Source organism: Microtus ochrogaster, chromosome 5 (assembly GCF_000317375.1).
Source record: "Microtus ochrogaster isolate Prairie Vole_2 chromosome 5, MicOch1.0, whole genome shotgun sequence".
Classification (NCBI taxonomy): Eukaryota; Metazoa; Chordata; class Mammalia; order Rodentia; family Cricetidae; genus Microtus; species Microtus ochrogaster.
Window position 1 is genome coordinate 19,403,498 of NC_022012.1, and position 12,882 is coordinate 19,416,379.

Genomic DNA, 12,882 nt, shown 5'->3' on the forward strand with positions numbered 1-12,882 from the left:
AGAGCTAGTTCCAGGACAGGCTCCAAAACCACAGAGAAACCCTGTCTTGAAAAACCAAAAATAAATAAGTAAAATAAAATAAAAAATAATAAAGGACCTCACAGTCCAACTACTCTGGTGATAGACTGGCCTTCCCCTCCAAAACCACTTTTCATAAATATCTGTGAATCTTTACCTTTAAGTGGATTTAAAAATCTTGGAGGGTACAGCTATGGAGTTCAGTGGGTCTGTGGAAGATAGACAAGACCTTCCAGCCGCCAGCACTTTGTCATCGGTGGCTCTCCCAAAACAAGGAATGCATTCTACCATGAGCTGCTTGCAGTCCCATGGAATGGTAAAAGTGAAATGCCAAGAGATCTTAGAAAAAGCAGCTCGTTTGTGTCACATGTCCCCTTTAATGGTTATCAGATTTCAACTATCTTTTCCCAAAAAGTCTTGTGGGAACTTGCAGTGTACTAACAGAAATTAGTATGAAAGAGCCAAGCATTGGCAAGTCAAAGAAGAGTTTTTTTTTTTTTTAAAGGAAAGAATCTTGACTTTGAAAAGTATTTACATACATTCCAGAGCACTCCAAGAACATAAAGAATAAACTCAGCAAAGAAAGGCATTCCATGCCCCAGATTTCATCTTTGAAACTGGGATTTGTGTGGAAGAAATACATTCTGTTTCTGCTTGTATGGAGAGAAACAAAACAGAAGTCAAAGGCTCAAATGAAGTGTTCTTGGAAAATTCGTGAGAGAGAAGGGCTGACACCAAGGAGAAACTTTGCAGAAGGACATGCCTTGCAATTTGAGCATTTTTGAGCTTGCAGTGGAATTTTAAAGCCATCCAGAAACAACAGACGCTTGAACCCAAACGCTTCAACTTCTGGAAGCCCAAATCAAGCCTCTGAAGAAGAATGTTGGAGCTATAACATAGGAAGAGTGAATTCAGGCACTCTTCTTCAGCAATCGGGCTAGAGACTTCACTCCCTGGCCAGCCAGCCTGCCTCTAATCCTGTGACCTGCTGGCCCGTCCACTCGGCAGTGCTCATCTATATTCTAAGTGATAAAAGTTTCTGACAAATGGGAATATTAATAACTCAAATCCAAATCTTTCTTCTGGGTTTGACTTCAGTCTCTTCTTGCTTGCCCTTCCTCTTGACTGCATTGAGAGGTCAACAACAAGACCCCTCTGAGGATTATTAATTCCCAGAATTTTATATATAGAAATGCTTCACAGATTATGGCTACACGTGCCAGAATTCCATAAGCAGCCAAGCTAGACACTGAGAGAATGCAACCAAAGCCCAATTAATACCAACTCCCACCGGCAACTGATAAGCAAAGTCCACCTTGCAAGTTTGTTTTTCCTGAGTAAATGCTATAGGTAATGGATACATGTCAAATCTTCTTTGATTTAAAAATAACATAGCTTTCATTGTAAAACCAGGTGATTACTATTTTATTAGATTGTCTGACCAACTCAGTCCTTTTATGTCTGTTTAAAATGAGCGCCACATTGACTATCGGTTTACTCAACTCTATTCAACTTCCAGAGAAATTTCTTGTATATCTCATTTACCAAATAATCTTTTCAGCAAAATAACAAGGTTTATTTACTTCCAGAAAGATAATTGAAATAAAGATGTGTCATATTTTGCCAGAGAAATACTGTCAAATAGCATCTTTGGGAGAAAGCAGCAGTACGGTCACAGTTTCAAAAGAAAGCGAGGAACTCAAATTGCAACTGCACGTTAAAAATAGACAAGCAGCTAGGATTATAATTTAGCTCCCCAGCACATAAGCATGGTCCATGCAGGAAGTGGGAGTGAATCTTCTAGCCTGATAAGAGTCTCTAATGCAAGACATATGCTTGCTGCTTAGCTGGCGAGCCAGGCCTAGTCAGAGGAAGAGCAGCACATCGATTCCTCTTAACCTAAAGATCAAACTGATAAATCTTGGAAGAGTTTTAAATTACTTTTAAATAAAGTTACAACGTCAAGAATGTATGGCACATGCTCAATTCTTAAAAGATATTTTTATTTGGAAAAAAATAAATATTCAAAGTCATTTCCAGAGGAAAATTCATTAAGTTAGCTAGGCATTGCAAACCTATGTCATCTCGGGGCAGCCTCAGCAGGGCAGGGTTGGTCCTAGAGAAAACACTGCTAATCAGGAAGGCATGCCTACCAACAACAACAACGAACATTTTCATTGTCTATAGAAAGTCAGAACTGAGCTCTCTAAGGATTTTGTGTTTCAAGAACATTTTACGATATCAATAACTATTCGTAGTTCAACGTAGGGCAAGTAAAAATCTGACAGAATGCATTTTAAGTTACTCTGATGTTTTAGGAAGAAGCTGATGGTTTCTAAACTTCCAAATGAGTGTTTTAGAGAAAGTAGAAAATAGAACTTGGTTCAGCAGTGGACACCCAATAGTACATCAGTGTATAGACAGACTAATCAAATTGTTCTGTTTTCAAGTCTCTATCAAAGATAGTGAAAAGAAGCCAATATTTGCCGGGTGGTGGTGGTGCACGCTTTTAATCCCAGCACTTGGGAGGCAGAGGCAGGAGGACCTCTGAATTTGAGGTCAGCTTGATCTACAAGAGCTAGTTCCAGGACAGGCACCAAAGCTACAGAGAAACCTTGTCTTGGAAAAAAAAAAGCCAATATTCAAAGCCTATCATTAAATTCAAATGGGATTCCTTAACCTGTGATATAGTTTATAATAAGAAAAGTCTGAGACATATGGGGGGAAAGCAACACAAAAGTAATTTTGATTTTAGCTTCTTTTACTTTACAAACAGAAGTCTAGGCTATTTCTCTGGTTATTCAGAATAAGAATGAGTTTACTCATTCAACAAATATTGTTTCTTGAACATAAGGTTCTCTTGTACTTGTCAGAGATCAAGCAACAAGAAAGGTAAATGGGGTGACGGCATTCGAGCAGGAGTTGACAGTCAAGAAGCAAGTAAAGAAAAAGAGCTCTTCAATTCTTCAAGGGTGAGGTGTTGAGGAAGACAGAGAGGTAGGCTGTTTAAAAGGATGCTCAAGGAAAGCTTTGTATGAGATGAGACCTGAATACCTAAAGGAAACCAAATGATTCCCCCTCCCTCCCCGTCTCCCTCTCTCTTTTTTTTCTCTCCCTTGTAGGACTCTTAAGAAGCAGGCACGAATGCACAGATCTCAAGGCTGAAGAAAAGCTAGCACAGTTGGAACATGGTGACTGAGAGAGAGGAAGAAAGGAACCTGGAGGAGAAGGCATAGACCAATCAAATGAGAGCTAGCGTCCCTTGGTAGCATGGTTTGGATAAGCATCCCCTCCAAGGACCAGGTGTGAAGGACTAAGCTCCAGCTTGTGACACTATTGGGAGTGGCGAAATCTTTATGTCTAGTTTGGTGGTCTCCACAGTCCACAGTTAGTGGCACTGCTTGGGGAGGCTGTGGGGTAACCTGCTGAAAGGAGTATGTCAGTGGGGAGGAACTTTGAGGCTTAAAGCCCCGGCCTTCTTCCAGTTTCCTCTCTCTGCTTTGTACTTGCGGTGGACGATTTGAGCTCTCAGTTTCCTGCTCTGTCTGTCCTGCGTGCCTGATACCAGCTTTCCCTGTCCTGATAGACTACCCCTCTGGAAATGTCAACCCAAATCAACTCTTCATTCTACAATCTGCCTTGCCTTGGCCAGGACGCTTCATCACAGCAACAGGTAAATAGCAGACACACCTAGGAAAGGAAGCTATGTTATTGGAGGCATGCCTTGGGTGGGGATATTGGGATCCTAGCCCTTTCTTGTTCCCACTTTTACTTCCCGGCAATCAAAAGGTAAGCAGCGAGCTCTGTCTGTGCTCCCAACACGTGCACGCTTTTGCCACAGGCCCAGGAGCAAAGCATTTACCTATTATGGGCTGAAACTTCCCAGACAAGCCTTTCAGCTGACTTTCCTCGGGTATTTTGTCACCGATGGAAAGTTGATAAGTAAGGGAAGGTTGCACTCCTTGGAAAAGATGGCCTAATCTAAAGAGATCAGATGAGTCAGGATTGTGTAACATTGGACAGACACTAGTCTTCCACAATATTCTTCACTTTTCCTTAAACATCATCTTACCTATAATTTCCTATATTCTAATATCCCCCCCCCCACTTACTTCTGTGTTCCTCCTTACCCCTGTGAAATCATCTGTTCTCTCCAGGACTTTCCTTGGTATGTATATTTTTAATACATATATTTTTAATATCACTTAAACATAAATTTGTTCTGGGCAGAGGTAGCGTACAACTTCAATGCCAGCACTCAGGAGGCAGAGGCAAGAGTTCGAGGTCAGCCTGGTTAGCAGAGTGAGTTCCAGGGCAGTCAAAGCTACCCAGAGAAACCCTTTCTCAACACCCCCCCCCAAAAAAAAGTTTGTGAGTTTCCTTCACTTGAGTATAACTACATCTAGAAAACCAGCAGTGTATTTTAGTGTTTTTATGCCCTTGGAGTGCATACTATTGTGTTATATAATGGGAAGTTCAAAATAAATTACTAGGCTATTAAATTAAGGAAATTGGAAAAAGAAGGATTTTTCTTTTTCTTCCATCCTTGAAGCCATGACTTGGCTATTGACTACATTTAAAAGTTTATTTTTGAAATCATTGATAAGGTCTTCCTAAAGACAAATGAGTTGGCTCAATGGTGATGAAAGAACTAGACAGTGATCCTTCTAAGTATTTCAGATTCATTTTTCAAATTCATTTCCTTCTTTGGGAAGTTATAATGGATTGTTCTCCCTTCGGTGGATGACGTGATAACACTTCAGTGGTGACTCCACTGCAGATATGGCTGCAGCATGTTTGCGACTCACTCTTCAGGTGATTTTTCTTTTCCTGGGTGCTGACCTCTGCTCTCCACTGGTGCCGCTTCTGTCTGCCAGTGAGTGAGATGAGTACAGGGTGGCAGAGGATGCAAACCACAGAACATAATTCCTATGAAAGCAGAAAATGTAACCCTGCTTGGGCAATAACTTTTGGGAGATTGAAGCACGATTAATAAAAGCTTAGAGTCAGAAAATGGGTTTCAACCTGAAGATCTGAAAAGCAAAACAGCCTCCAGGAATCTCAGAATGAGACTGTCTTTGAGAGCTGTTTCCTCCCGTTTTATAGTCCTCTTTAGGGCTGGGTTTAAAGGCGTGCACCACTGTGATTAAATGCAAGCACTACCCGGTTTCTAAGGCAACTAGTGTGGCTACTGGGATTAAAGGTGTATGTTAGCATTACCTGGCCTGTAAGGCTGATCTCAGATCTTCAGGAAAGCTTTATTTATTAAAATACAATTGAAATGCCACTACACTAGATGAAAATCAACCTGGTAACTTGTGGCAGTTGGACTTTCTTAGAACAGCCAGCTCCCAAATAATGACATGGAGACTTTGTACTAATTAGGAAAGCTTGTCCTTAGCTTAGACTTGTTCCCAACTAAATTAAAACTGAAATGAACCCATTTATATAACTCTACATTCTGCCACATGGTTTGGTACCTCCTCACAGTACAGTATACTCCACTTCCTACAGGTCTGCCTGGCAAATCCCCTGTTTCTGAGATTTTTCCTCTGAGTTTCTTTCTCTCTACCCAGAAGTCTTGCCTATCCTCTACTGCTGAGCTATTGGTCATTCAACTCTTTATTAAACCAATCAGAAGGTGCTTTGGCAGAGACACATCTTCTCAGTGTATAAAAAGATTACCCCACTACAGTAACACATATTGCATTTGAAAATAGGATTCAGTATGATTGTAAGCCTTAACATGGAAGCTTATGGCAAATATCTCTAAGACTGGGCTGAAATGCTGATAAATTAATACATGCAAATCAAGAATCTTCACATACACAATTAAATATAACATATTCATCCTGATTCATTTTATGAAATTCACATATCTACTACTTGAATAAACAAGCAGGGTCTGGAGATTTTTACAATACGCTGTTTTCCTGGCTTTAGAGAAACAGGTTCTCTCCAAAAGCATAAATCAACACACTCTTTATGGAACACAATTTGACAACAGTGTAAGTTACAAACAATTTCCTCTTTAAGCAACTGGTGCTGCTCTTGGGAATTTATCTTTCACTGCCTGCACTGTTCAAAATAGTCCACATGAAGCATTGCCATGCTGTCATAATTCTAGTTATATGAGATACTTGAGAAAAGTTCCTCAAGGTTTAGTTAAAAAAAAACAAGCAAATAAATAAAAAGCAGTCATAGATGAGGATGTTGGTCATAGTTTGAGTACTGACCTACCATGCACAAGACCTTGGGTTGCATCCCCATTTCTGAGAAAGAGGAATGGGTAGGAGTTATACAAAAATTTGGCAGATCTATAAAACATTGTTTGAAATGAAGAGTGAGTATGATAATATGTTGTTTTGATAAAAGATAAGAAAGCCAACCTGTCCTGTGCCTTAGGGCAGTATTCCTTCATTGAACACTTCAGTGATAGATATGGAAGAGGCGCAGAATGACAAGTCAGAAGTTACTCATGAAAACAAAGCTGCAGGACAGGAACAAAGGATCAATGGATCAGCAGTTTTCAGAGTATGCACTGCTCTTGCAAATGACTGTATTTGGTTCCCAGAACCCATGTATACTGATTCAGGATTGTCTGACTCTCCACCTCCAGAGGAATTAGACACTTGTGGTCTCTATGGGCACTTGCACATAAACACACAGATACGTGAGCATATACATACACACACTCCTCAGTCTCTTAGCCTGGGGATCCTGTGTCCTACTCATCATTGGACCATATGAGCTGGGAATTCTCCGTTCTGGTTTCCCTGAATGTGACCTGATATGGTAACAATGACTTTGTGTGGGCAAAAGCCACTAACAACACAGACTTTTACTCTGTGGAGAGAGCAAGGCCTGAATTTCAGGTTTCAGGGTTAGGGACCATTCTCACTTTGCCTTAAGGTTGACATAACTTCAGCTATTTCTTTATAATCCAGCACCAAATGAAGGAACAGACAGTAAAGTTTTCACTAATGTAACTTTTAGAATATTACCCTCGCTCTATTAGAATTAGAGTAGAAAGGCTAAAAAACAAGCAACAACAGCAAAAGCAGGGTTTCATGAAGCCAAGGCTGACCACAAACTACATTTGTAACAGAGTCTGTCCTTGAACTCCTGATCCTTCTGCCTCTGGAGACCTTCCAAATGCTGGGATTATAGCTGTGAGCAGAGATTTTCATTAAAAGTTTGATATGTAGACACATATTTAAAATAGGGGTAGAGAGATAGCTTAGCAGTTAAGAACACATACTGCTCTTCCATTAGATTTGAGTTCAATTACTGGCAACCACATCAGACAGCTCAAAGACATTAATAATTAATTCCAGCTTCAATGTATTCATGACTCTGGCCTCTACATACACCTACATTCATGCACACAAACACATATAATTAAAAAAATAATAAAAATCCCGAGTGTGGTGCATATACCTTTAATTCCACTTGAGAGGGAGGAGCAGGCAGATCTCAGTGAGCTTGAAGCCAGCCTGGTCTACAAAGTGAGTTCAGCCAGAGCTGTTACACAGATAAACTCTGTCTCAAAAAACCAAAATAAATAAATACATAAATAAAAACAAACAAACAAATAAATACTGCCTTTAATATTTTGTGTGATTTTACATAGTGTATGAATTGAGAGGAAAATCTCTAAAAGGAGAGTTGGAGATAGGAAGAATAGAAAATGAGATCTAATCATCAGTTGATGCTATTCTGACCTGGATTTTAATACAACATAAACAAAATGAATTTACATTAATAGACCAAGAAATTAAAATTTTTAGCAATCCTTTAAGCAAATTCAGAGTTATGAATACAGCATGGAATTAGTGGGAAGTCTTCAGTCCACAGAAGAAACATGCCAACACAACATATTAGATAATGTGATGAATACAGAAACTCTCATTCCTTGATGGCAGCATGCACATCTGAGGCAAGCTGTCTTTAGGAAACAGTTTGCTTGGGTTGCCCAGCTTAGCAGATGTCTTTGTTAGGAATGTGACAATTATGGTCATATTTATTTCACTGAATATCAAGTGGGAGAGAGAGTTGCCAAATCCTCATCAACAGCTCGTGATTAATCCCATCAAGCAAGATGCTTGCATCCTCGACTCTCTGCTGCTTGTTCTGGAAATTACCATAAAATGGCATACCTGACAGACTCCAAACTGGATCTAGTTCAGAGTTACTATTAACGATCACGCAAACTATGTAGACTACATAGGGAAAAGAGAATTCCTGTTCCTTTGGCGTTTCTGCATCATAATGCTGAGTAATATTCACCATGCATTTACTCTGCACCAAATTATGAATAAGTACTCTGCAGTCATTATCTCTTACAATTATAGTCAGAGCTTCTCCCTGATAACTACACATATCCTCTTGCCTGTGCTGTCTTCCTTTCAACATTTTATTACTTGTTAAATCATTTCATGACTTGTTTTGCTATGATGAGTACTATGAATTTTTATCCCTGAATAATTCTTACTATAGAAAGTCTGTGATGAATGAAAAATTAATTTATAATAAATATTAAATTACTGATAAAAACAAATTTTAGAAATTACTACCCGAAGAAAGTAAAATTTGATCCTTAGTTCTTTGAGTTAAAAAGAGGCCACCCTTAAGAGGGCCTTCAACAGTTTAGTAAGCAATTAAGTGCCCACTGTGGACATGCCTTACGGTCATCAAGTTATACACCAAAATGAATTTGACCCTGCTCCTCGCTTCCAACTCTTTGCTGTAGTGGAAAAGATAAACAGTCATTTTTGTGTAAAGACAGATTTAAGTATTTTCTGTGTTCTAGATATTAACTCAATTTAATAATGTGGGGTGTCTCTTTTTCTGATGCTGATGATAAGGAGAAAGCTTTTTGGTGGAGAATAATTTGAAACTGGCTTCAAAAGTCCCTAGTCCTATGAATGTTTGACGGCCCAAATCTGATCTTCCTTGAACTCCGCAAAAACCAATTTGAGAGGAAGCCACAAGATAAAAGCAATAGTTAAAGAGAACGTGATTGATTATAGGGTATGTTTAGAGACTTGTCACAGACCAAGATTAGAATGGGAAGTAAGATTAGAGAGATGAAGTTGAACACACAGTATCTGTGGCTACCTGAGCAAACCCAAGTACGTCAAAGTAATAGGGGAACAAGTGGAGAAGAAAAAAGAGGTTCACATAAGTGGAAAAGGGATTTAAAAAGGATATGCATTGCATATATGCGTGAAATTGCCAAAAATGAAACAAAATGCTGAAAAAGGAGTTAAGAGGCTTCTGAGGAAGGGTAGAGAACAGGGAAGATTGGTTTGAGTGTGAATGTTGAAAGAATACAGTGTTGAATTCATTAACAAAGATAAAAAACAACACAGGACCGAAGAGATGGCGCATTCAGTTTAGATTAGAGTTCAAAGCATCTGCACTCAATGAGCATGAGATGATCAGCATTTAGTAAGAAATAAGGGCATGCTTAGGGGGAGACAGATGAGAGCCACCAAGCTGGGAGTCACCCTTACAGGAGCATAGGTAGACAGAGCAGCAAGGATATAGATGAGATAATGAGGAGGCTATTGGGAGTTAAAAGAAAAAGACTGAAGAATGAATCTTCAGATATATTACATTTAGAGAGTGTGGGTGTTGCTGTTTAGAGGGGTTGTTTCGTGTCTGTTTTTTGTTTGGTTTGGTTCGTAGGCAGAAAAGGAATCTTGAAAGAAAGCTAAATGGAAGCAGTCAACAGCACAGGAGAACCGGAAGAATGTTAACATGGACACCAGTGGAAGGTAAGAGTTTTCATAAGGAAAGTGTGGTCGCTGTTTTAAGTTGAGCAGATGAGCTTAGAAGGTTTTAGCTGTGAGAATTTCAATAGACTAGTGATGCTGAGGATCAAGTGGAAGAAGATATCAAAGTGGATTAAAACTGTAGGTGAAGGAGACAAATATACCATGAGCACAATTATCATGCAGTAGTTTTTCTCCTTCAGGTAGGAGAGCAAAGGGTGGCAGATGTCAAAGGAAGGATGTCAAGGGAGGAAGGCTCAGAAAATATACAGAATGCAAGTAACTGATAGGGCCATGTGGAGAAGTCTGTGAAAGGGAAAGAGAGAGAAAAGGATCAGTGTATATAATAATAGAGTTTCTGTACTTGTCTCTAAAACAAAAACTTATTTATTTTTTAAATTTTAGAAAAATGTGGCTCTGTTTCAGTCTGTGGTAAAACTACAGAGAAGGTAAAGAGGATGGGTGATAATCTGGGCACAATTAAAAAAATAAGTGATCATATCACATGACCTCTAGTATCTTCTAAAACAGGCAGCAAACACAATGAGTGCAGAAATTTAGCGAGACTACAGAGGACTGAAATAACAGGTATTATCATTTTAAGAGTAAATTAGTGAGAGGTCAGAACAGGGGGGCCTGGTGTTGCTGAGTTCCCAGCTTAAGTGAGCGGTAGGCATTTTAGAACATCCAAATAACCTATGATGTTATACGTTCCAGAAACGTCCAGGTGCTTGGAAGAGGGAAAAGAAAACGCAGATGGATGCTTTTTTTTTTTAAATTTCATTTATTTTATTTTAAAAAATTTATCTTTTCTCATTTTATATACCAACCACAGTTCCCACTCCCTCCCCTTCTCCAGTTCCCCCCACTTTCTCCCCATTCCATCCCCCATCCACTCCTCAGAGGGTAAGGCTTCCTGTGGGGAGTCAACAAAGTTGACTTTGAGGAAGGACCAAGGCTCTCCCCGCTATACCTAGGTATAGTGGAGGTATCCCTCCAAAGAGAATGGGTTCCAAAAAGACAGAACAAGCAGCAGGTCTCATTGCCAGTGACCCCTGCAGACTGCCCCAGCCATACAACTCTTAACCACATTCAGAGGGTCTAGCTTAGTCCTCTGTTAGTTCCTTCCCTGCCAGGTCGGAGTTGGTGAGCTCGCTTTAGCTCAGGTAAGCTGTTTCAGCGGGTGTCCCCATCATAGTCTTGACCACTTTGCTCGTATTCTCACTCCGACTACACTTTGACTGGACTTTGGGAGCTCAGTCCAATGCTCTGATGTGGATCTCTGCATCTGCTTCCATCAGTTGCTGGTCATCAATCTGACTACAGGGCAAGGCAAGTTCAGGCACTTTCTCCACTGCTGTTTAGGGTCTTAGCTGGGGTCATCTTTGTGGTTTCCTGGGAATTTCTCTAGTGCCAGGTTTCTTGATAGCCCCATAATGGCTCCTTCAATCAAGATATTTCTTTCCTTGCTCTCTGTCTCTGACCTTCCCCATCTCAACTATCCCATTTCTTCAAGTTCTCCTCCCCACTCCCCTTCTTCCATCTTCCCTCCCACCCTTTCTTTTTCCCCCACCCCTATGCTCCCAATTTTCTCAGGAGATCTTATCTATTTTCTCCTTCCCAGGGAGACCTATATATGTTTCTCTTAGGGTTCTCCTTGTTATTTAGCTTCTCTGGGGCCATGGACTATAGGCTCCTTCTCCTTTGCTTTACAACTAGTACCCACTTATGAGTGAGTACATATCATACTCATCTTTCTGGATCTAGATTGCCTTACTCAAGATGGTTTCTTCTAGTTCCATCCATTTGCATGCAAATTTCAAGATGTCATTGTTTCTTACCACTGAGTAGCACTCCATTGTGTAAATGTACCATATTTTCTTTATCTGTTCTTTGGTTGAAGGGCATCTAGATTGTTTCCAGGTTCTGACTATTACAAATAATGCTGCTATGAACGTAGTTGAACAAACATCCTTGTAGTATGAGTGAGCATCCTTTGGGTATATGCCCAAGAATGGTATTGTTGGGTCTTGAGGTAGATTGATTTCCAATTTTCTGAGAAACCACCATACTGATTTCCAGAGTGGTTGTACAAGTTTGCACTATCACCAGCAATGGAGGAGTGTTTGGCAATGTTCCTTCTGTTTCTATTATGTGGAACAATTTGAGGAATACAGGTGTTAGCTCTTCTTTGAAGTTCTGGTAGAATTCTGCACTGAAACCATCCAATCCGGGGCTTTTTTTAGTTGGGAGGCTTTTGATGACTGCTTCTATTTCCTTGCAGGTTATAGGCCTATCTAAGTTGTTCACCTGGTCTTGATCTAATTTTGGTATGTGGTACCTATCTAGAAAATTGTCCATTTCTTTGACATTTTCCAATTTTGTAGTATGATCTAATGATTCTCTGGATTTCCATGGTATCTGTCATTATGTTCCCCTTTTCATTTCTGATTTTGTTAATTTGGATGTTCTTTCTCTGCCTTTTGATTAGTTTGGATAAGGGTTTGTCTGTCTTTTGATTTTCTCAAAGAACCAGCTCTTTGTTTCACTGATTCTTTGTATTGCTTTCTTTGTTTCTATTTTATTGATATCAACCCTCAATTTGATTATTTAATGTCATCTACTCCTCTTGGGTGAGTCTGCTTCTTTTTGTTCTAGAGCTTTCAGGTGTGCTGTTAAGTCACTAATGTGAGCTTTCTCCACTTTCTTTATGTAGGCAATTAGTGCTATTAACTTTCCTCTTAGTGCTGCTTTCATAGGGTCCCATAGGTTTGGGTACTTTGTGCCTTTATTTTCGTTGAATTCAAGAGTCTTTAATTCTTTATTTCTTTCTTGACTCAGGAGTGGTTCAATTGAGCACTGTTCATTTTCCATGAGTTTGTTGGCTTTCTGCAATTAGTGTTGTTGTTGAAGTCTAACTTTAAATCATGGTAATCCGATAAGATATAGGAGGTTATTCCAATTTTTTTGTATCTGTTAATTTTTGCTTTGTTACTGAGTATGTGGTCAGTTTTAGAGAAGGTTCCATGAGGTGCTGAGAAGAAGGTATATTCTTTTGTGTTTGGGTGAAATGTTCTGTAGATGT

The 12,882-nt window shown here is 39.7% G+C and overlaps 1 long non-coding RNA gene across 3 annotated transcripts in view; it reads left to right on the top strand.

The window, feature by feature from the left end:
- Positions 1–12,882, top strand: part of LOC113456072 — a 54,800-nt gene that overhangs the window by 31,012 nt on the left and 10,906 nt on the right. The window contains exons 2-5 of one of the 3 annotated variants that reach the window (XR_003376935.1): positions 2,892–3,015; positions 3,141–3,321; positions 3,605–3,691; positions 9,712–9,800. This is a non-coding gene — a long non-coding RNA (uncharacterized LOC113456072). The remainder of the gene's footprint in view (positions 1–2,891; positions 3,016–3,140; positions 3,322–3,604; positions 3,692–9,711; positions 9,801–12,882) is intronic. The other 2 variants (XR_003376934.1, XR_003376936.1) reach the window with 2 other exon arrangements.